General features: G+C 37.9%; 1 protein-coding gene across 1 annotated transcript in view; it reads left to right on the forward strand.

Annotated features, from left to right (window-relative positions):
- Positions 1 to 23,469, forward strand: part of LOC127423077 (cadherin-18-like) — a 341,580-nt gene that overhangs the window by 98,457 nt on the left and 219,654 nt on the right. The window contains exon 2 of the mRNA XM_051667110.1: positions 67 to 156. The gene's annotated coding sequence lies outside the window, so the exon portion shown is untranslated. The remainder of the gene's footprint in view (positions 1 to 66; positions 157 to 23,469) is intronic.

Consider the following 23,469-nt stretch of genomic DNA (forward strand, 5'->3'; position numbering starts at 1 on the left):
AAGTGGATTTTGATTTATACTGTCATGCTCCAAAAGTAAAACACCACCACTCCGTGTCTCTTGCAGGATGGAGAGGAGATTCCATTGATCAGCAGGGAGAGACTCTTGCAGCTAAGCCTGAGATTTGTGAAAAGGTCAAGGAGACTCATTCGAGAGGTGAGTTGCACCATTCTACCCATGTTGGATATTTTTAGAGGATGGAGTGGCCTGTCTTTCTTGGTCTTTGGAGGATGCCTTTTCATTTATTTATTTATTTATTTTGACTGGGATGCCTGACCATTAGTTTAAACCATAGACAGTCACGGGTTCTTCAAATCTAGGTCAGAGCCCAGCCACAACAGGGGTCTACTAAAACAGGGCTAGTTGTCTCACTTTTTACTCCAGGTAACACTTCTCATGGAGGGTTTAGATTTCAAAGTCAGTTTTTGTATATACACATACCCAGAAATTTGCCCCAAAAATGCCCATAAAAATGTTATGTTATGACATGATGTTATGAGACGTATAGTCAGGTCTTTTTTTAACTAATTTAAGAGTCAAAAACAGTGAACTACTAATTTTAATCTTGTATTCAGTGAAATGCCTTTGGATCCTCCACAACAATTAATAAATGAAATAGTAAAACTTGTAGGCCTATTACATTTATTTATGATTGTTTTTTTGTTTTGTTTTTGTAAGTACTGAATGCAATGCCAGTGTTTTTTAGATGGTTTCTAGGGCATTGCTAAGGTGTTTCTAGATGGTTGCTAGGGCATTATCTATTGATTGCTGGATGGTTGCTTCAGTAGAGACCATCCCTAATTCTCTATGACATCCTGATCACTAGATATGTGTGGGAACCTTTTTTAAAGGGATAATTCACCCAAATATGAAAATTATCTCATCATTTACTCACCCTCATGCCATCCCAGATGCTTATGGCTTTCTTTTTTCTGCTGAACACAAATTAAGATTTTTAGAAGAATATTTAAACTATGTATGTCCATACTATGCAAGTGAATGGTGACCAACACTTTAAAGCTCAAAAAAACACATAAAGGCAGCCTTAAAGTAATCCATAAGACTCAGTAGTTTAATCAATGTCTTCTAAAGGAAGTGTAATCGAGCTTGAAACCATCATCATGCCTAAAGACTGAAATGGCAAGATTGAAAAAGGAGTTACATTTTGGGCTGATATCACCCAAAACTGATTGGATTGCTTCAGAAGACATGGATTAAACCACTGGAGTCTTATGAATTACTTTTATGCTGTCTTTATTTGCTTTTTTGGAGTTTCAAAGTTGTGGTCTCCATTCTCTTGCATGTATACTGTATCTACTCTTCTCTACCGAGTCTTTTTTGACCCAAACGAAAACAAACTATGGAATTTTCTCACAAAACAGTAGGGTTAAGCAGGTTTTGAACAACATAAATAAACACACATTTGTGTAATTCAACTTTTCACCCAAAACCACATAGTTGTTGAGAAATAACCCTCCCTAGTGTGACAACTAACCTGGTCTCCTTTATACTCTTACTGCTTTTGTTGTGTTCAAGATGTTCCATTGCTTTCTTCATATGTACTTTGTTTCATAGTTATTTTCATCCCAACAGGGATCATGGTTTGACCCATAGGGGTCTGAAAACATATCTTGGAATGTCAGCATGTTTCTGATGGTATAGGCACTATCTGTTGCTTTTTGATGTGTGTGTCGCAAAGTGTGACTCCTACCAAGTCGATAAAACACTATTGCGCACCTCCTTTTTAATGCAAACAAACCCACCTCGATCACTCAGTGTGTGGCTGGCTCCTGAATTATTTATCTGCCCTGCATTGATGTAATGAATTAATAAAGAATTGCCAGGCCTTGAAGGTAAGTGAGAGTTGGAAGGAAAGGAGAAATCAAGAGAACTGGCCAAGATAGGTGGAGGTAACACACGCACTGTTGTAAAATAAAATAATAATGTTGGCTAACATTTCTTAAAATGCCTGATTGAAAGGGGTGGTCCATTATCACGTTGGAATTTATCATCAAAGGATACAATATATGGTTCATACAATATATGGTTCAAACATAAACATTACTGAGTCACCCGACATGTTTTTCCATACCTGAAACAGATGTGGTCACCTAACTGTCACTGTATGGAAAGAGCTGAATCCTCCGTAAAGATCCTCCAGAAAATCCTTCTTTGTTCCACTCGAAAATACCAGCATACGGATTTGGAACGACATTATGGTAAATAATGACAGAACATTCATTTTTGGCTGAACTGTCTTTTAAAGACCTCACACACTCATTATGGTCCTATTGAGAAGAGAGTAAAATACTCTGCAAACCACAGCACACTATAACGCCATTTACGAACTGAATGTGCACTGGGAATACAATATGATTGTCTGAGGACAGATTCAGATTAGTCACTCTGGCACAGGACGGAATTAGTCATGATTAGATTAGTAATGTGATTGTAAAAATGCAATTTTAACTGCAACTTATCCAGTATTAGACACTCAATGGTCTTAAAGGAAAGTTAATCAATGTTCAATTGCAGGGAGCGAATCATTTGTACAACAATGTAGCTGTACAACTAGAATTCTGTATTGGAGGTTGATCGATATGGGTTTTTCAATGCAGATGGCAATGGCGATATCAACAGAGCAGAGTGACAGACTGTCCTGGATGCTGATCGGTCAATACATCATTCCAAATGTTTTAAAATACACAATATAGTAACAACACAATATACAGTAGTAACAGCTATGATGCAAAACACCTGTTCACCAACTAGTGTGTATATGTGGAGCACACATAGAGGCTTGGCCTTACTATTATCCTTAGTTTGCATGTTAAGTTTTTTAAATTCTATACAGAAGGATGACGCTTAAGGAATGTGTTTTAATGAAAATGTATCTCCTATACATATACATACTCTGTGAAAATAATAACCACTGAAGGGGTTGCAGGCAGTGTTTGTTGTGCCAAACCATAATAAAAGACAGTCTCTTGTAGCTTACTGCTTGATTATAAATAGTACAATTTAACTGTCATTATTAAATTGACTTTTTTCACACAACTGGGTTTGGAACGCAAAAGTAAACAACTGCAGGGTAATACCTTGTATATCTGTGGATTGGAGACCATGGCAAATAAATGTTTTTTTCTTCACCATTGAACCAACAGCAAAAGAAAAACTCCACTCCACAAAACTCCACTCCAACATTGTTTCTACAACTTATATAAAAATAGAGAGCGGTGGATTATGATAGTCAGAGGAGAGAAGATGCAATTTTTTCTGTCACTCCCTCAGCAGCTGTATTGGAAACCTCTCCGCATCTGTGGCAACTTGTTTGGAATATATCCAAATTAGCTCCAGGCCAGGGTCATTGACAAATAAGGATGCACGAGGTGATACAAATTAGAAATAATTTAAAAATCTAATTTAAAACACACGTGTCACATGTCATGGAAGTGTAATAGTTCTGTTCTTATTGTTTTATTATTTATTTATTTATTTTTTAAACATATATAGCATTTTCTACAAAATAAATTATTTGATCACTTTAAAAATGTCATGTGGTGTAACCATCAAGGAAAAGGTATTAAAGAACATTCCTTGCTCCTTGAATACATGTGTGTACACAAGTAAATTTTGAAAATGTTTTCAAGTTAAAAAAATATATATATTTTACAAATATCATTAATTTTTGAGCCACAAATATCAATACGTTTTGTTAGGGTTACTCCTAAGAAGGCCTTTTCATTAAATAGTAAATGATCTGATTTTTTTAAGAAATAATTATAAAATATTACTCCAAACTAGTTATGCCAACATTTCTTTTTTTATTTTTACTTTTATTTTATTTTTTATTTCAGCTTGTATTCAGAATCAGAATTAGCTTTATTGCCAAGTATGCTTACACACACAAGGAATTTGTCTTGGTGTCAGGAGCTTCCAGTGTACAACAATACAAAAACAATACAAAAACAGCTGCAAGACATAGATAATAATAAAAAAGGGGGGCAGAGGGCAACCAATAATCCTCTCAGCAGTCCGAACTGTCCTTTGTAGTCTTCTGATGTCTGATTTCGTAGCTGAACCAAACCAGACAGTTATTGAAGTGCAGAGGACAGACTCAATGACTGCTGAGTAAAACTGCATCAGCAGTGCCTGTGGCAGGTTGAATTTCCTCAGCTGGCGAAGGAAGTACAATCTCTGCTGGGCCTTTTTCACAGTGGAGTCAATGTGGGTCTTCCACTTCAGGTCCTGTGAGATGGTAGTGCCCAGGAACCTGAATGACTCCACTTCTGCCACAGTGCTGTTTAGAATGGTGAGGGGGGTCAGTGTTGGGGTGTTTCTCCTAAAGTCCACAATCATCTCCACCGTTTCGAGCGTGTTAAGCTCAAGGTTGTTTTGACTGCACCAGACAGCAAGCTGTTCAACCTCCCTTCTGTATGCAGACTCATCGTCATCTTGGATGTAGCCGATGACAGTGGTGTCATCTGCAAACATCAGGAGCTTGACAGAGGGGTCCTTGGCAATGCAGTCATTGGTGTAGAGGGAGAAGAGTAGTGGGGAGAGCACACATCCCTGGGGGGCACCAGTGCTGATTGTATAGGTGCTTGAAGTGAGTTTCCCCTGTCTCACAAGCTGCTGCCTGTCTGTCAGAAAGCTGGTAATCCACTGACAGATAGACGTGGGAACAGAGAGTTAGTGTAATTTATTCTGGAGTATAGTTGGGATGATGGTGTTGAAAGCTGAACTGAAGTCCACAAAAAGGATCCTTGCATATGTCCCTGGTCTGTCCAGATGTTGCAGGATATGATGCAATCCCATGTTGACTGCATCATCCACAGACCTGTTTGCTCGATAAGCAAATTGAAGGGGATCTAGAAAGGGTCCAGTGATGTTCTTCAGGTGGGCCAACACCAGTCTCTCAAATGATTTCATGACCACAGACGTCAGGGTGACAGGTCTGTAGTCATTAAGTCCTGTGATTTTTGGTTTCTTTGGGACAAGAATAATGATTGAGCGTTTGAAGCAGCATGGGACATCACACTGCTCCAGTGATCTATTGAAGATCTGTGTGAAGATGGGGGCCAGCTGGTTAGCACAGGATCTCGACACGCTGGTGAGACGCCATCTGGGCCTGAAGCCTTCCTTGTCTTTTGTTTCCAAAAGACGTGGCTCACATCATCTTCACAGATCTTAAGTCCAGGTTGAGTAGCAGGAGTGGGGAGGAGGGGGGTTGCAGGAGGTGTTGGTGTTTGTGTGAAGTGAAGGTCAGAGTGGGTGTGGGGTGTGAGATTGGGCCTTTCAAATCTGCAGTTGAACACATTCAGGTCGTCAGCCAGTTGTTGGTTCCCTACAGGGTTGGGGGTAGAAGTCCTGTAATTTGTGAGTTGTTTCATGCCACTCCACACTGATGAAGGGTTGTTAGTTTAAAACTTGTTTCAGCTTCTCAGAGTATGTTCTTTTAGCAACTCTGATTTCCCTGTTCAGTGTGTTCCTGGCCTGATTGTACAAGACATTATCCTCACCCCTGTAAGCATCCTCTTTGGCCTGACGAAGTTGCTTGAGCTCTGATGTAAACCATGGTTTGTCATTGTTGCACTTTAAATAAGTCCTAGTAGGAATGCACATATCCACACACAAACTGATATATGATGTAACAGTATCTGTGAACTCGTCCAGGTCTGTGGCTGCAGCCTCAAAAACACTCCAATCCATGCAATCGAAGCAGGCTTGTAGTTCCCACTCTGCTTCATTGGTCCATCTCTTTACAGTCTTTACTAATGGCTTGGTTGATTTTAATTTCTGCCTGTAGGTTGGAAGAAGATGAACCAGACAGTGATCAGAGAGTCCAAAAGCTGCTCTAGGGACAGAGCGATATGCATCCTTGATTGTTGTGTAGCAATGATCCAGTATGTTCCTGTCTCTGGTGGGGCATGTGATGTGCTGTTTGTATTTGGGCAGTTCATGTGTGAGGTTTGCTTTGTTAAAATCCCCAAGAATAATAATAACTGAGTCCGAGTATTGTTGTTCCATGTCTGTGATTTGATCAGCCAGCTGTTGCAGTGCTGTGTTCAAACACGCGTTTGGCATGATATAAACACTCACCAGGATAAACGAGGAAAACTCCTGCGGTAAGTAGAAAGGCTTACAGTTAATAAAGAGCACTTCCAAATTAGGACAGCACATCCTCTTTAACGTTGTTACATCTGTACACCAACTTTCACTGATATAAAAGCATGTTCCACCACCTCTCGTTTTCCCCGTTAACTCCGCGATGTGATCCACTCTGAACAGCTGTAAGCCCGGCAGATGTAACGCGCTGTCCGGAATGGCTTCACTCAGCCAGGTTTCTGTGAAGCACAAGGCAGCAGAGGTTGAAAAGTCCTTGTTTGTGCAGGTGAGGAGATGTAGTTCGTCCGTTTTGTTAGGAAGAGAGTGGAGATTCGCTAAGTGAATACTTGGCAGCACTGTTCGAAATCCATGCCGACAGAGTTTGACCAGCACACCGGCTCGTCTCCCTCACCTGCGTCTCTTGATCAGCAGAGCTGCGCCTCCAACTCAAATGTCTAGCAAAACGTCTGAATATTCGAAAACCGGGAAAAGATTGTCTGGTACATGCTGTCGAATGTTCAGCAGTTCATCTCTGTTAAAACTGACTGGATAAAGATTACTAAACACAGGACAAACAAACAAAAACAACAAAAGAACTGAGGAGCTCCACACCAAGGCAGCCATCCACGGCGCCATCAAGATGATTACTGATTATTGATACTTGTATTCATTTATTTATATATTTCATTACATAATCATCATTTATTTATATATTTATTATTTATTTTTATGCAGACACTTACAATACTTAGACTTTATTATTATTATTATTATTTAGATAACAATAACAAAATGAACTCAGATTGGAAAAAAATCAATATTCAAGTGTATATATTCAAGTATATTTTTTGTGTTACGATTATGATTATTTATTTAGTGTGTGTGTGTGTGTATGTGGGCAGGTTTAAGTGGTTTACGAGGACTTTTTTTTTAGGCTACAAACTGGTAATTACAAGGGTATTATGCTATAAATGTGGTTTATGAGGACATTTCTAGTGTCCCCATAATTTAAATTGCTAAAAAAAACAAAACAAAAAAAACAAACTAAACGATGTTTTTTTGAAAATGTAAAAATGTAGAAAGTTTTTTTTTTTTTTTTTTTGTGAGGGTTGGGTTTAGGGGTAGGGTTAGGGGATAGAATCTATAGTTCATACAGTATAAAAATCATTATGTCTATGGAGAATCCTCATAAAGATAGCTGTACCAACGTGTGTGTGTGTGTGTGTGTGTGTGTAAAACTTCATTGACCCATCTATGAGCCAATAAGTGTAAGAGAGTGCAGATGGTGATTGGTTGTAAATAATGAGCTGGATTATGGTATTAATTCCAATCAGGTTGTAGAACGTGAATGTCACCAGCTGCTATACCAAAAGGAGTGCCGATCACCTGCATAAATGCAAAAAACACCAGCTTGTTCCTGTAGAAACAAAACAGATTGTGGATTATTACATCCTTATTTTGAACCACTTCTCACAAGGACACTTAAAAGTAAGTAGGACATGGGCAGCCAGACACACATTTGCTATACATACCACACAGAACAAGGCAAGAAGGTGACTACAGTGTTTATGTGAAATATGTTGGCCATTTAACAAAGACATGATGGCTTTTGAAAGGTCTGATGTCTCTACATCTTCATGCAGGCGTATAGAGAAATCAACTTTATGACGTCTTTCATTGGCATCAACATATGGTGACATTATTCATTCATTTGCAGGTTCTTTCTTTTATTCATTTACTTATTTATTTATTGCCCATTAAGTAAAGACAAAGGAAAGTCAAGCTCAAGCTCTAGGGCAAGTGATACATAAACTATGACTACATATGCATCTTGAATCAGTGCTTATGTAATCGACCAGTAATAACTGAACAGAGATTCTGAACAATCAGACATTTGTGCTGAGATGTCTGGCTGTGTTAAAGCTCTACATGGGGGGACATTAGTCTTGTCCAGGTGTGAAGGTTAGAGGTCATCACTATCTCGCTGTTTGTCTCTGGGCTTGATGGTTAACACTGGAACAATCTGGGTTTTGATGGCACTTCAGATACATTTAAGAAAGTAGAAAACGATTGTGAAAGACAGTGACTCTGTTCCAAAACCTAGAAAGCTGCCTTGTTTACTACAGAATTATTACAGACCTGTTCAAGATGGCGCTGCGGATGGCAGCCTTGGTGTGGAGCTCTCCAATTCTTTTGTTATTTTTGTTTGTTTGTCCTGTGTTTAGTAATATTTTTCCAATCAGTTTTACCAGGGACAAACTGCTGAACATTTGGCAGCACATACAAGATAATCTTTTCCTGTTTTTTTCCCGGACTATTTGGACGCTTGCTGGATATTTTAGCCGGAGGCGCAGCTGTGTTGTTTAAGAGATGCAGGCGAGAGAAACGAGCTAGTATGCTGGTCAGGCTTCGTCAGCGCGGCTTTTGAACAGCGCTGCCTAGTATTCATCTAGCGAATCTCTTCCTAACAAAACAGACAAACTACATCATCTTACCTGTACAAACAAGGACTTTTCAACCTCTGATGCCTTGTGCTTCACAGAAACCTGGCTGAGTGAAGCCATTCCGGACAGCGCATTACATCTGCCAGGCTTTCAGCTGAGCGGATCGCATTGCGGAGCTAACATGGAAAACAAGAGGTGGTGGAACATGCTTTTACATCAATGAAAGTTGGTGTACAGATATAACAACATTAAAGAAGATGTACTGTCCTAATTTGGAAGCCCTCTTTATTAACTGTAAGCCTTTCTATTCGCTGTGGGAGTTTTCCTCGTTTATTCTGGTGAGTGTTTATATCCCGCCACACGCGTGCTTGAACGCAGCGCTGCAACAGCTGGCTGATCAAATCACAGACATAGAACAACAATACCCGGACTTAGTTATTATTATTCTTGGGGATTTTAACAAAGCAAACCTCACACGTGAACTGCCCAAATACAAACAGCACATTACATGCTCCACCAGAGACAGAAACATACTGGATCATTACTACATAACAATAAAGGATGCATATCGATCTGCCCCTCAAGCAACTCTGGGACTCTCTGATCAATGTCTGGTTCATCTTCTTCCAACCTACAGGCAGAAACTAAAATCAGCTAAAACTGTAGTAAAGGCTGTAAATAGATGGACCAATGAAGCAGAGCTGGAACTTCAAACCTGCTTTGACTGCACTGATTGTGCAGGTTGTATTCACAGGGCCCAGACGGTGTCTCACCCACTTGTCTAAAATCCTGTGCTAACCAGCTGGCCCCCATCTTCACACTGATCTTCAACAGATCACTGGAGCAGTGTGAAATCCCATGCTGCTTCAAATGCTCAATCATCATTCTTGTCCCAAAGAAACCCAAAATCACAGGACTTAATGACTACAGACCCGTCGCTCTGATGTCTGTTGTCATGAAATCATTTGAGAGTCTGGTGTTGGCCCACCTGAAGGACATCACTGGATCCTTTCTAGATCCCCTTCAATTTGCTTATTGAGCAAACAGATCTGTGGATTATGCAGTCAACATGGGATTGCATCATATCCTGCAACATCTGGAGAGACCAGGGACATATGCAAGGATCCTTTTTGTGGACTTCAGTTCAGCTTTCAACACCATCTTCCCAACTATACTCCAGACTAAATTACATCAACTCTCTGTTCCCACATCTATTTGTCAGTGGATCACTAGCTTTCTGACGGACAGGCAGCAGCTAGTGAGACAGGGGAAATTCACTTCCAGCACATGTACAATCAGCACTGGTGCCCCCCAGGGATGTGTGCTCTTCCCACTACTCTTCTCCCTGTATACAAATGATTGCACTGCCAAGGACCCTTCTGTTAAGCTCCTGAAGTTTGCAGATGACACTACTGTCATCGGCCTCATCCAAGATGATGATGAGTCTGTATACAGAAGGGAGGTTGGCTCATTGGTGTAGTCAAAACAACCTGGAGCTGAACACACTCAAAACGGTGGAGATGATTTTGGACTTTAGGAGGAACACCCCAACTTCGACTTCACTCTGAACCCCACTCACCCAGCCCACTCCCTTTTTCAAACGTTGCCTTCTGGCAGGCGCTACAGAGCACTGAGCACCAGAACTGTCAGGCACAGGAACAGCATTTTTCCCTCAGGCTATTCATCTCATGAACAGTTAAAACTTCCCCACTGAGCAATTATTAATGTGCAATACACAGCTTCGTCTATTTATATTTATTCAACATACAACACCTCTTCTGCCATTACATTCATTTGCTTCTGTATATAACAGATTTGTATTTGTATATATATATATGTTGCTGTATTGTTTGTGCACTGGAAGCTTCTGTCACCAAGACAAATTCATTGTATGTGTAAGCATACTTGGCAATAAAGCTAATTCTGATTCTGAGAATTTTGTTTTTACCTATGTAGGCCTTACTATGTTTTTCACTGGGAAAGGTTATGGCAAAAGAGAGAAAAAAAGAAAACAAATTCAATAATGACTGAAGAAAAAAAAAAAAGTCTGTTACATTTATATTTTTAAACAGGATTCCCAACAACAATTCCCAGTTCTCCTCGTGTGGTTCCATGTTTTTGTGGTTGACCATGTACATAATTATATCCAGTGGAATAGAGGCAGCAAGGCCTTATAGGAGGTGCAGTTCCAGGCAGGCAAACAGGCAAGGTCAATACACACTCATAAAGGTCAATACAATGCTCACAAGAAACACAGCAATGACAAAAATGCACTACATCAAAGGTAGAGCCTTCTGCACCTTGTTTGTCTTGTTCAGAACCATGCAGGTGCTTTAAATTTACAAAAGAGAGTCAAACAATGTGCCTGTTGTGTCTCCTAACAAAAATAGACAAAAACAAAACTAAGGATCTGCTACTTTTCATCAAATACCAGACTTGACTTTCATCCATCTATAGAAAAAAACGAGAAATAAAGAATACATAAATGAAGTACCAGTTTTAATTATGTCCTTAAATGGTGTTAGGAAAACTATTCAACCATTGAGTTACAATGTGCACGGAAGTATTGCCTTTCCAAAATGCTACGTAATGGCCTAATGTACATTCAGCCAGTTGTTATTGCAAAATAAGCCCCGACACAGAGTGGAGGTTCACCTGTATATCACCCTGTAGTTGTTTATTTTGTGGTAACGACCGGATGAATGTACACATCCCATCTATAACACAGCTACTTACCAAAGAATTAATTAATGGACATGAAATATTGATTTGAGTTGATAATACATTATTATGTGAGAAGAGACCGCTGAGTTTACTGAAACAGCTGAATTCCAGTTCTGTAAGGTGTTTATATTGCCAAAATGACCGTCTGACTGCTAATTATCACGCTTATTACAAGACTTCTTGCAAAATAAATAAATGGATATTAAATATTGATTTGAGTTTAAATAATTTTATAAGCTTACTTGTACATATCGGAGTGTGATATAATAAGTAGGTAAGATGACTTGCAATACCCGGATGACCAGAAAATATCAATGCATTTCGGTCGTTATTCAGATATTTCAGACCGCTGGATAATGTGATTGAACAATCAGAACTGAATATTCAAGAGAGCCGTGTAATGATCACAATTAACAATTGCATGATGACATACAAAGGCAAACAACAGTAACTACAGCAATGCTGAAACTGAGAAAAATGGCTTCAAAGTTACTTGGTTTTAGTGTGGATTTTGTAGTTATTGCAGTTTTTTCACTCTGTCTTCTCTGAATCTGAGCGTAGTTGAGTCAATCTGTCTGTCAGATGATAGAACATAGTCTAAGAATACCTGATTTTGGTCATTTCTCAATTAAGAAATGTGGTGTTATTGTGTTGTGCCTTTGCACTACATTACGGTTATCAGATGTTTTTGCACACTCATAGTGCTTCACTGTTTTCAGTGCACTGCAAAAAACATGCTCCTTCCGTTCAGTCGTTGTCAGCAGATCCTCGTTCGTCCATGAACAACATGTCCCAGTTTGTTCACAAATGACAAGTCCCAGTTTGTTCAGTTCAATCACAAATGACATGCTTTGTTAATTCACAAAATTCATGTCCCATTTCGTTCAGTTCGTTCGAGAATTACATGTTCCAGTTCGTTTACGAATGTGATGTCTTGTTCAGTCTCGTTCATACTCAAAACACTGACTTTTTCAGTGAAGGGGAATATTCGTTCAGTACAGATAGTGTACTACCTTTTAAGTCCCTGGAAACTGATAAAAACAGCTTCAATGTTTTATTGATTGTCTGGCCAAATGTGGATTATCCCATTTTGAACACAATTTTCTCTGAATCTGTGCTCATAAGCACTTTGTATATGTTAAAGGTGCCCTCAGTAATTTTTTGTTTTGTAATCCTGGACTTATACTGACATCCATGCGCATGGATGCAGCATCATTCAAACACAATAGTTTTCAGTTACTGATGCTATTGTAGAAATCCACTATTCACAGTCACCCATGATTTATTTAATCCATAAGTGAAAGTGTCAAATAGCAGGACGGTTACTGAGATTAAGCGAGTAGTTTTTGGCTGGTCATGTGATCCTAACATGGCAGCCCCCATGAGGGGACCCTCTCCATGTAGAATAAAACAGCTTTCATAAGGTTACTGATATGACTGGAGTCTTCATCTCATCATGTCTTCATCATGTGAGTGCTCTGGATTTCATACTTAGATTTCAAAATTACAATTATTTTTGCAGTAACACTTTTTTAAATGAGGAAATATTTACTGAGTGCACCTTTAATATTAGTTTAAGAGAGTAAAACATCTGTAGACAACTTCCCTTGAAGTAAATATATGTGTGTTTGATTAAATGAGGCCCTCAGTGCCAGTTCTGCAAACACAGATAAAGCCTGGTCAAAGTGATTCAACATTCAAAATGTAATTAGGTCAAGACCTTGGCTTAATCTATGCCTCCAAAGTCGGAACTCAATGTAACATACAGTCATCATTAAATCATTAAAAATATGACATATTAAAATTGTAGTAGTAGAGGTAGAAGTACGTAAATTGTAGTAATACATAAAATAGTAATCATTTAAAAATTGCAATAAAACAATTCTGACTGCACTCTTATGTTTATATATATATATATATATATATATATATATATATATATATATATATATATATATATATATATATATATACACTATATTGCCAAAAGTATTCGCTCATCTGCCTTTAGACGCATATGAACTTAAGTGACATCCCATTCTTAATCCATAGGGTTTAATATGACGTCGGCCCACCCTTTGCAGCTATAACAGCTTCAACTCTTCTGGGAAGGCTTTCCACAAGGTTTAGGAGTGTGTTTATGGGAATTTTTGACCATTCTTCCAGAAGCGCATTTGTGAGGTCAGACACTGATGTTGGACGAGAAGGCCTGGCTCGCAGTCTTCGCTCTAATTCATCCCAAAGGTGCTCTGTCGGGTTGAGGTCAGGACTCTGTGCAGGCCAGTCAAGTTCTTCCACACCAAACTCGCTCATCCATGTCTTTATGGACCTTGCTTTGTGCACTGGTGCGCAGTCATGTTGGAACAGGAAGGGGCCATCCCCAAACTGTTCCCACAAAGTTGGGAGCATGGATTGTCCAAAATCTCTTGGTATGCTGAAGCATTCAGAGTTCCTTTCACTGGAACTAAGGGGCCAAGCCCAGCTCCTGAAAAACAACCCCACACCATAATCCCCCCTCCACCAAACTTCACATTTGGCACAATGCAGTCAGACAAGTACCGTTCTCCTAGCAACCGCCAAACCCAGACTCGTCCAACAGATTGCCAGATGGAGAAGCGTGACTCATCACTCTAGAGAACGCGTCTCCACTGCTCTAGAGTCCAGTGGCGGCGTACTTTACACCACTGCATCCGACGCTTTGTATTGCACATGGTGATATATGGCTTGGATGCAGCTGCTCGGCCATGGAAACCCATTCCATGAAGCTCTCTACGCACTGTTCTTGAGCTAATCTGAAGGCCACATGAACTTTGGAGGTCTGTAGCGATTGACTCTGCAGAAAGTTGGCGACCTCTGTGCACTATGTGCCTCAGCATCCGCTGACCCCGCTCTGTCATTTTATGTGGCCTACCACTTCGTGGCTGAGTTGCTGTCATTCCCAATCGCTTCCACTTTGTTATAATACCACTGACAATTGACTGAAAAATGTTAAACTTAAACTACTCATCAAGTTCTCATCAAAAAATCCTCCACATGCAGCAATGATAGCTTTGCAGATCCTTGGCATTCTAGCTGTCAGTTTGTCCAGATACTCAGGTGACATTTCACCCCACACTTCCTGTAGCACTTGCCATAGATGTGGCTGTCTTGTTGGGCACTTCTCACGCACCTTACACGCATATATATATATATATATATACACACACACACACACACACACACACAAACACACACACTGGCACCCAAAATTTTGGAATAATGTACAGATTTTGCTGTTTCGGAAGGAAATTGGTACTTTAATTCACTAAAGTGGAATTCAGCTGATCACAAAGTATAGTCAGGACATTACTGATGTAAAAAAAACAGCACCATCACTATTTGAAAAAATACATTTTTGATCAAATCTAGACAGGCCCCATTTCCAGCAGCCATCACTCCAACACCTTATCCTTGAGTAATCATGCTAAATTGATAATTTGGCACTAGAAAATCACTTGCCATTATATCAAACACAGTTGAAAGCTATTTGGTTCATTAAATGAAGCTTAACATTGTCTTTGTGTTTGTTTTTGAGTTGCCAAAGTATGCAATAGACTGGCATGTCTTAAGGTCAATATTAGGTCAAAAATGGCAAAAAAGAAACGTCTTTCTCTAGATACTCGTCAGTCAATCATTGTTTTGAGGAACGAAGGCTATACAATGCTTGAAATTGCCAAAAAAATAAAAAATTAAAAAATAAAATAAAATTTCATACAGAGGTGTACACTACAGTCTTCAAAGACAAAGGACAACTGGCTCTAACAAGCACAGAAAGAGATGTGGAAGGTCCAGATGTACAGCTAAACAAGAGGATAAGTACATCAGAGTCTCTAGTTTGAGAAATTGACGCCTCACATGTCCTCAGCTACCCGCTCAACACCAGTTTCATGTACAACAGTAAAGAGAATACTCAGGGGTGCAGGCCTTATGGGAAGAATTTAAAAGAAAATGCCACTTTTGAAACAGAAAAACAAAAAGAAAATGTTTGAGTGGGAAAAGAAACACAGACATTGGACAACAGATAATTGGAAAAGAGTGTTATGGATCTTAAACCCATTGAGCTTTTGTGGGATCAGTTAGACTGTAAGGTGCGTGAAAAGTGCCCAACAAGACAGACACATCTATGGCAAGTGCTACAGGAAGTGTGGGGTGAAATGTCACCTGACTATCTGGACAAACTGACAGCTAGAATGCCAAGGATCTGCAAAGCTGTCATTGCTGCACATGGAGGTTTTTTTGTTTAGAACTTTTTGTAGTAGTTTAAGTTTATTTATTTTTGAATGCAACTTTGGTGAATAAAGGTACCAATTTCTTTCCATATGAGCAAAATATGAACATTATTCCAATCTTTTGGCTGCCAGTGTGTGTATAAAAACATGTTTGAAAATGTTTGAAACATTTACTCATTCTTTATCTTATATATATATATATATATATATATATATATATATATATATATATATATATATATATATATATTTTTTTTTTTTTTTTTTTCAAATTTTAGAATAATAGTAAAGTCATCAAAACTATGGAATAACAAATGGATTATTTGTTATATTTTAGCATCTTCAAAGTAGTCACCCTTTGCCTAGAATTTGCAGACATGTACTCTTGACAGTTTCTCAACCAACTTCTTGAGGTATCACCCTGGGATGATTGTTAAACAGTATTGAAGGAGTTCCCATCTATGTTGTGCACTTATTGGCTGCTTTTCTTTATAATTTGGTCCAAGTCATCAATTTCAAAAACTTTTTATTTATTTATTTTTTTTTTTAATTAAATTTTAGTTTTATAATGAAAAAAATAATAATAATATGTTGGCATGAATATATTTTTGTCTACAAAACTAATTTCAAACATTTAAGCATATGCCGTCAGATCAAAATAGTTTTAAGATCATGAGAAACATTTCAGTCAAGTGTTTCAAAACTTCTGACCGGTAGTGTGTATATATATATATATATATATATATATATATATATATATATATATATATATATATATATATATATATATAAAACAACATGGTAATGATCTGTATTTCACATTTATACTCAAGAATCTCTATTTTGAAGACAGTCGAGTCAAGCTATGACTCTGACCCAGCCTTGAAGACCCAGCTTTTTAACTATCCCTTTTCATGCACGATTATTTATTCTTTTATTTACCAAGGCTGTGTCAGCACTGATGACAAATTAGAGTGCAAGAGGATAAAAGTAAGGCGAGAGATGTCAGCTGCATTTTCTCAGCAATTAGACTTCCTCTCTAAAGTACGTTCCTCCAGATGGAAATAATTGCTCAAATAAATTCTGCCACAGACACAAGCTCTTTCTTCATGGTGAGCACTTGTTGTTTTGCTCTTACTTCATCTTTGCTGTCTTACTTTGCCATTGTTTCACCCGTTTTCTTTATTTCTGATGACATTACTTTCTATTCTTTCTGAGAAGTTCACCTTCTCGTTTTAACACCTTATCTGTCTTTTAACTCTGAGAAAAAAAAACAAACAAAAAAACAAACACACACACACACACACACACACACACACACACACGCACACACTTCGCTTTAAATTTTACGTCCTCAAATTAAAAATTTGAATTCTGCATCTTGTTTGTCACCTCGATTCAGATTCAGAAATTGAAGTGGAATTTTAAAGACAATGTCAGTTCAGTTCAGAATGCCGCATAACTCTGCTCCCTTCTGTCAATTATAGCTGAATTGCTTTTCCACAGCTACAAACACACGCAAGTTAGCTCAGTTGTATTCAAGCTGACATTCACATACACGTGCTAACAAGACACGTATAGCTTTCTATACCCTCATGAACTCACAGTGTTTCTACAGATCTGAGTGCAGTCAAGCAGAGATTGACCACAGGCAATAGAGAAAGATGTAAGACACACAAGCACACACTCACACACACACACACACACACACACACACACACACACACACACACACAAACAGATGTTTGTTTCACTATAATAGTTAGAATATCTCATGGACACAATATATTTTATATGGAGGTAATGATATTTTCAGTAAGAATTTACAGCAAGGTTCTATTCAACTACATTAGTTAATATTATGAACCAACAATGAACAGTGATTTATTTGTATTTTTTTATTATTATTATTTACAGCATTTATTAATCTTGGTTAATGGTAGTTTATCAGAATGCTATTGTTCAGGCCTGGGTAGCTCAGTGAGCATTGACACTGACTACCACCCCTGGAGTCACGAGTTCGAATCCAGGGTGTGCTGAGTGACTCCAGCCAGGTCTCCTAAGCAACCAAATTGGCCTGGTTGCTAGGGAGGGTTGAGTCACATGGGGTAACCTCCTTGTGGTCGCGATGAGCGGTTCTCGCTCTCAGTGGGGTGCGTGGTAAGTTGTGCGTGGATCGTGGAGAGTAGCATGAGCCTACACATGCGGAGTCTCCGTGGTGTCATGCACAATGAGCCATGTGATAAGATGCGTGGATTGACAGTCTTAGAAGTGGAGGCAACTGAGACTTGTCCTCTGCCACCTGGATTGAGGTGAGTAACCGTGCCACCTTACTACTTACTAAGTAGTGGGAATTGGGCATTCCAAATTGGGAGAAAAAGGGGATAAAAAAATAAAAGATGCTATTGTTTATTGTTCTTGTTAGTTCATATTGCATTAACTGATGCTAACATACAACTTGTAATAAAAAAATAAAAATAACATTTAAAAAACAGTTTAGCCTATTTTTTTTTAAGATTTACACAAATTGGATTGTGTAATTAAAACAAATGTAATTGATGAAACTTAAAATATTGAGGTTTTTTTTTGGTTTTTTTTGTTTACTCAATTCAATTTGATGGAATTCTGTTATGAAATTGAAATGTGTAAATCTTATTTATTTTATTTTTTAAAGTCAATGTAGTAGCCTATTGCAGAAATAAACATTTACCAATATTCATAAATGATGTAAAAGTATGGTTCATTGTGAGTTCATGTTAACTGTTGCATTGATTTTTTTTTTTTTTTTTTTTTTTTTTACGAATACCACCTTATTATAAAGTTTTACCATTATTATTATTATTATTATTATTATTATTATTATTTTTACTTAAACAACCCAGTCTCATGACAAGTCATAACAATAGTATGAGTCGCGTAATTGTACAAGTTGGCTCGAACAAATATGTCTGACTCTGATAGAGAAAAATAAACAAACCAGCGAACTGTGCGATTATGAATTTTTAACCCCTAACTCAAACCTAAACCTAATCATGATTTTAATAGGAAAATAACTTGTGTGTACCATGGAAGAAATTAAACATCAGATTTTTGGAACGAGACGATAAGTCATTTCTATCAAAAATGGAATGAGTAATCAAATTTGTTCACTGACGTTTCCTTTCTTAAAATAAAGTGTTGAATAGGAGGCTAGCCAAAATTGTATGCCTGTATTGTATCGATTAGAAATTCTGTTTGTTGATTGATTGGTCTCTATGGGAATAAAAGTTGTACCTATTCGTACAAGCAAAGTTTTACAAAATCTCAATTATTTTGTGTGGTTATGAGACTATATTGACCCTAACCCTAAACTTAACCCTTACAGAACCATCTGTTGATTATCTGTAGAAGAGAAAACATGACTTGACCAATTTATAAGTCTTTTTTAACTAGTAAGCACCACTTCAAATGTCCTTACTATTTTGTTTTCATCACATTTCACTATATTACTGAGGACATGGTCAAACATTTGACCCTCACAGGTTTAGCCAAACCTGTATATACAAACACAGACACACAGGCAAACTATTCCTGACTTCACTGGGGTCTTATTTTCCTTATTTACACTCTGTTTTTGCCAATGTTCTCTGTATATAATCATGGAGCCCTGATGAAATGTCAAGAGCAGTTTCTGTTGATCAGGAGAGAATGTTTCATTGGGTTTTTGCTTGTTTGTGTCTAGCCATGGCTTTTATCACTCAGGTAAACTCGTCATTAGAGGCTGATTGCTGTGTTTCCTTCGTCTGCTGATGTTCCAGACGGTCTTACCTTTCTGCGACTCTTTTTTTACCACCTTTACAATCAACCCTCTGATGTTCCTGCTCATTTTGAGGGTAAAATGGGAGTCATTTTTCTTTTGAAGTAAAAAGAAACAGATATGTTTTTTTTTTTTCACTTTGTGATTTAATAACTTTAATAACTCATGCATCAGAGAATTGAAATAAAAATAAGAAATTTAACTAGCACCAAATCAATCCCTGCACTTCACTTCCAAGCAAGGCTTCCTCGTTTAAACGATTTGCTTATTGATTGTCAGGTAGTTCATCTCTGTGATAACTTGCCCCAAATGACCTTTTGTGCATCGCGAGCAGGTCAAGTGAGACGAGCGAATGACCTATGAAGCATTCAGCTGCAATGACTGCACATGCATTAGTGCCGCATGACATCCTATAATGTCAGGCACACATGCCGTTCATAATACCTGAATCAATCACCATGTCAAATTGCCCATTCACAACATCATAAGCGGTAAAGTCCTATTGCCAGGCCATTGCTATCCAAAACACATTATAGGAATAAAAATGGCATCGTTCAGTTTTAAACGTTGAGGATCTGGTGTGTGCTGTATTTTTGAAGTCAAAAGGGGACACATATATGGTAGATGGATGTTTGTTATTAGTGTGACTTTGTAGTCATAAAGCACATCTGAGAAGCATATCTAAGATTGCATCTGCTCAAAATGCTATAACTCTTATGTAAGATCGCTGCGGATGTTTCTGCATTAAACGTTCATATTGAAAAGGTGTGCTGGTCATGTTAACAGCATCTTTTGTCATCACTCATGGGTTGTTTTTATGTGTGCGTGTGCATACATGTAGGTTTAAAGGGGTCAAATTGCCAAGTTTCCTGGATCTTTTGAGATATTTGAGTTTGAAAAAAAGATATATATTTACTGTAACTAAAAAAAAAAAAAAAAAACACTCTACCGGTCAAAAGTTTTGAAACATTTACTCATTCTTTATTATATTTTTTTTTTTTTTTTTTTTACATTTTAGAATAATAGTAAAGTCATCAAAACTATGGAATAACCTAAATGGAACTATGGGAATTATGTTGTAACTAAACAAAATCCAAAATAAATCAAAACTGTGTTATATTTTAGCATCTTCAAAGTAGTCACCCTTTGCCTAGAATTTGCAGACATGGACTCTTGACATTTTCTCAACCAACTTCTTGAGGTATCAGCCCGGGATGCTTTTTAAACAGTATTGAAGGAGTTCCCATCTATGTTCGGCACTTATTGGCTGCTTTTCTTTATTATTTGGTCCAAGTCATCAATTTCATTTTTTTTTTATTTTTTATTTTTTTTTATTATTATTTTTTTTTTAATTAAATTGTAGTTTTATAATGAAATAAATTAATATGGTGGCACAATTATATTTTTGTCTACAAAACTAATTTCAAACATTTAAGTATACGCCTTCAGATCAAAATATTTTTAAGATCATGAGAAACATTTCAGTCAAGTGTTTCAAAACTTTTGACCGGTAGTGTATTTGCCATTTCTTTTTTATTAGCCCCCTGGGAAACGCAATTGTGTTTATAAAACAAACACATTCTAAATGGATAAGCTTTTGTAAAATGCAGATAGATAAGTGCACACTTGCAACCACATTAAAATTGATACATTGCTTTGCAACCATAAACATTTGGGCTGGGAATCGAAAGTCGACTCTGCTCAGGGGCATGACATGCTCTTTTGTCATTCATACCATGAATCATAAATAGTGTGAAGTATGCTTCATATTGCACTGTTTATTGTAAAATTTCAATTTGCCTCCCTTTGTGTGGAATCGACATTATGCTGCAAATGCTTTCGGATGAGCACAGAATATTCCTTTAATAATATATGTAATTATTTATTGAATATTGCAGCATATTTTATAGGTACTGCTGTTGCCACCGATTTAGTAAAGCAATAAGCCACTTGAGGCCTTGTGTTACAGTGATTTTACTACGCCTAAGGGTGGTTTTAGGATTGAGAAGCCCCCTAAACCCTGATAAAATCATTGTAATGGCTGGCCTCCAGTGGCTTATTGCTTTATTTACATCTGCAGCATTTTAACAGGTATCAGGCAGGCTCTCTGTAAAAGCCTGTTGTAAATGGTACCATACTGTATTTATAATCCACATTAAAAATAATTAGTATGCAAATATAGAGGTGTTAGTATATAGTCAACATTAGTATATACAGTACACAATCAATATCATTATGCTGCAGCACTGCATGCATAATTTATAGTAAAGGCATTGTCAGATATAAATATTATTAAATCAATTGATATTAATTAATTAATTCCTTACATTTATATAGCACTTTTCTAGGCACTCAAATCGCTTTACATAGAATAGGGGGAATCTCCTCACCCACCACCAGTGTGCAGCATCTACCTGGATGATACAACGGCAGCCATAGTGTGCCAGTACGCTCACCACACACCAGCTATTGGTGGAGAGGAGAGTAGAGTGATGTAGCAAATTCAGGAATGGGGATTATTAGGAGGCCATGATAGATAAGGGCCAATGGGGGGAATTTGGCCAGGACACTGGGGTACACCCCTGCTCTTTACAGGAATTGCCCTGGGATTTTTAATGACCACAGGGAGACAGGACCTCAGTTTAACATCTCAACTGAAGGACAGTGCCTTTTTACAGTATAGTGTCCCCATCACTATACTGGGGCATTAGGATCCACACAGACCACAGGGTGAGCACCCCCTGCTGGCCTCCCAAATACCTCTTCCAGCAGCAACCTTAGTTATCCCCAGGTGGTCTCCCATCCAGGTACTGACCTGGCTCAACCCTGCTTAGCTTCAGTGGGCAACCAGGCAAGAGCTGCAGGGTGATATGACTGCTAATAGTTCTAATTAATGCTAATTAAGGGTACTGTGTTGCTAGTTTAGCAACAAGCTAACACCACCCTCTATTGAAATAAATTATGAGTTGAGTCTCCTTTGTGCTTTGTATGTGGAGACTTGTTATTTTATGTCAATTAGGATACTGTCTTAGAAGGCAGCTACCTATGTATGCAGTAGACAGCTAGGCAGCTCACTAGGTTTTGGAGCCAATGTTTTGTTTTGCTTTGCTTTACAGTCACATGGGGTCCAAATATAGAGCCTGATTAGGATTTTATGTTTCAGGCAGCAAAACATCTTTCTTTTTTTATGAAGTATGTGAAAAAAAAAAAAAATTCTATTCATCCTCTGTGATTGGCGTAATGCAGTCTACCACATGAGAATGCAACTCCATTCAGGAATCCTCCATTCCTTTATTCTTTAAATGCAGGCAGACACTTGCGTCCTCATTAAAAGCTAATTATATTGAGAGTTCAAGAGACCCCCAATGCTATTGATATTTAAGTGCCTCATTTTATTTGAGATAAGCACATGCATATTCATATTTACAATAGCCCTTTTTGCATTTGCAAGTGGAATCTCATTGGATTTTCAACAGGAAGAAATTTATGCAATGGACATAAAGCTATACATTTAGACTGGGTTTCACACTTGGTTTGACTTCATGGTCTAAATTAGTGTTCGATTCTACCCTTTTCCCCCTGCCCTCACAGGTCTCTTTTCACATTATTATATGAGTTCACATTATTATACTGCTGTAGGATTGCATCATCAACATTAGTACCACTGTGCGTAATAGCAGCAGCTTTTCACCACTATATGTATCAAGATAATTACTCAAGAGGATAAGATGCCATTTTCACTGTGTTACTGAAGCATTCGTGTCTTTGGATTCACCTTCAAAATTTAACATGCACCACATTCGTCTTATGCGGACATATTGCAAAAGATGTGACGAATGCAAGCTGCTCTTCAAATGCATTTTAAACATATACTGTGTAACACTTGTGACCATGAGCATGCAAACATGCAATTAAACATCATCAGTATCGGTTGACTTCCATGATTTAGGACGGATTACGCTCATACTGAACCATACCGGATTTCATGTAACTATACAGAGTTCTCAAAATCATTATTACACCAGCCAAACAAACCAATCTCTTAAATGGACTCAAGAACAAAAGTTATATTGTTAAAGTGCATTTAGGGGCTGTTCACAAAGGATGCATTCTTGTGTTCAAAAACACT

Source organism: Myxocyprinus asiaticus, chromosome 32 (assembly GCF_019703515.2).
Source record: "Myxocyprinus asiaticus isolate MX2 ecotype Aquarium Trade chromosome 32, UBuf_Myxa_2, whole genome shotgun sequence".
NCBI lineage: Eukaryota > Metazoa > Chordata > Actinopteri > Cypriniformes > Catostomidae > Myxocyprinus > Myxocyprinus asiaticus.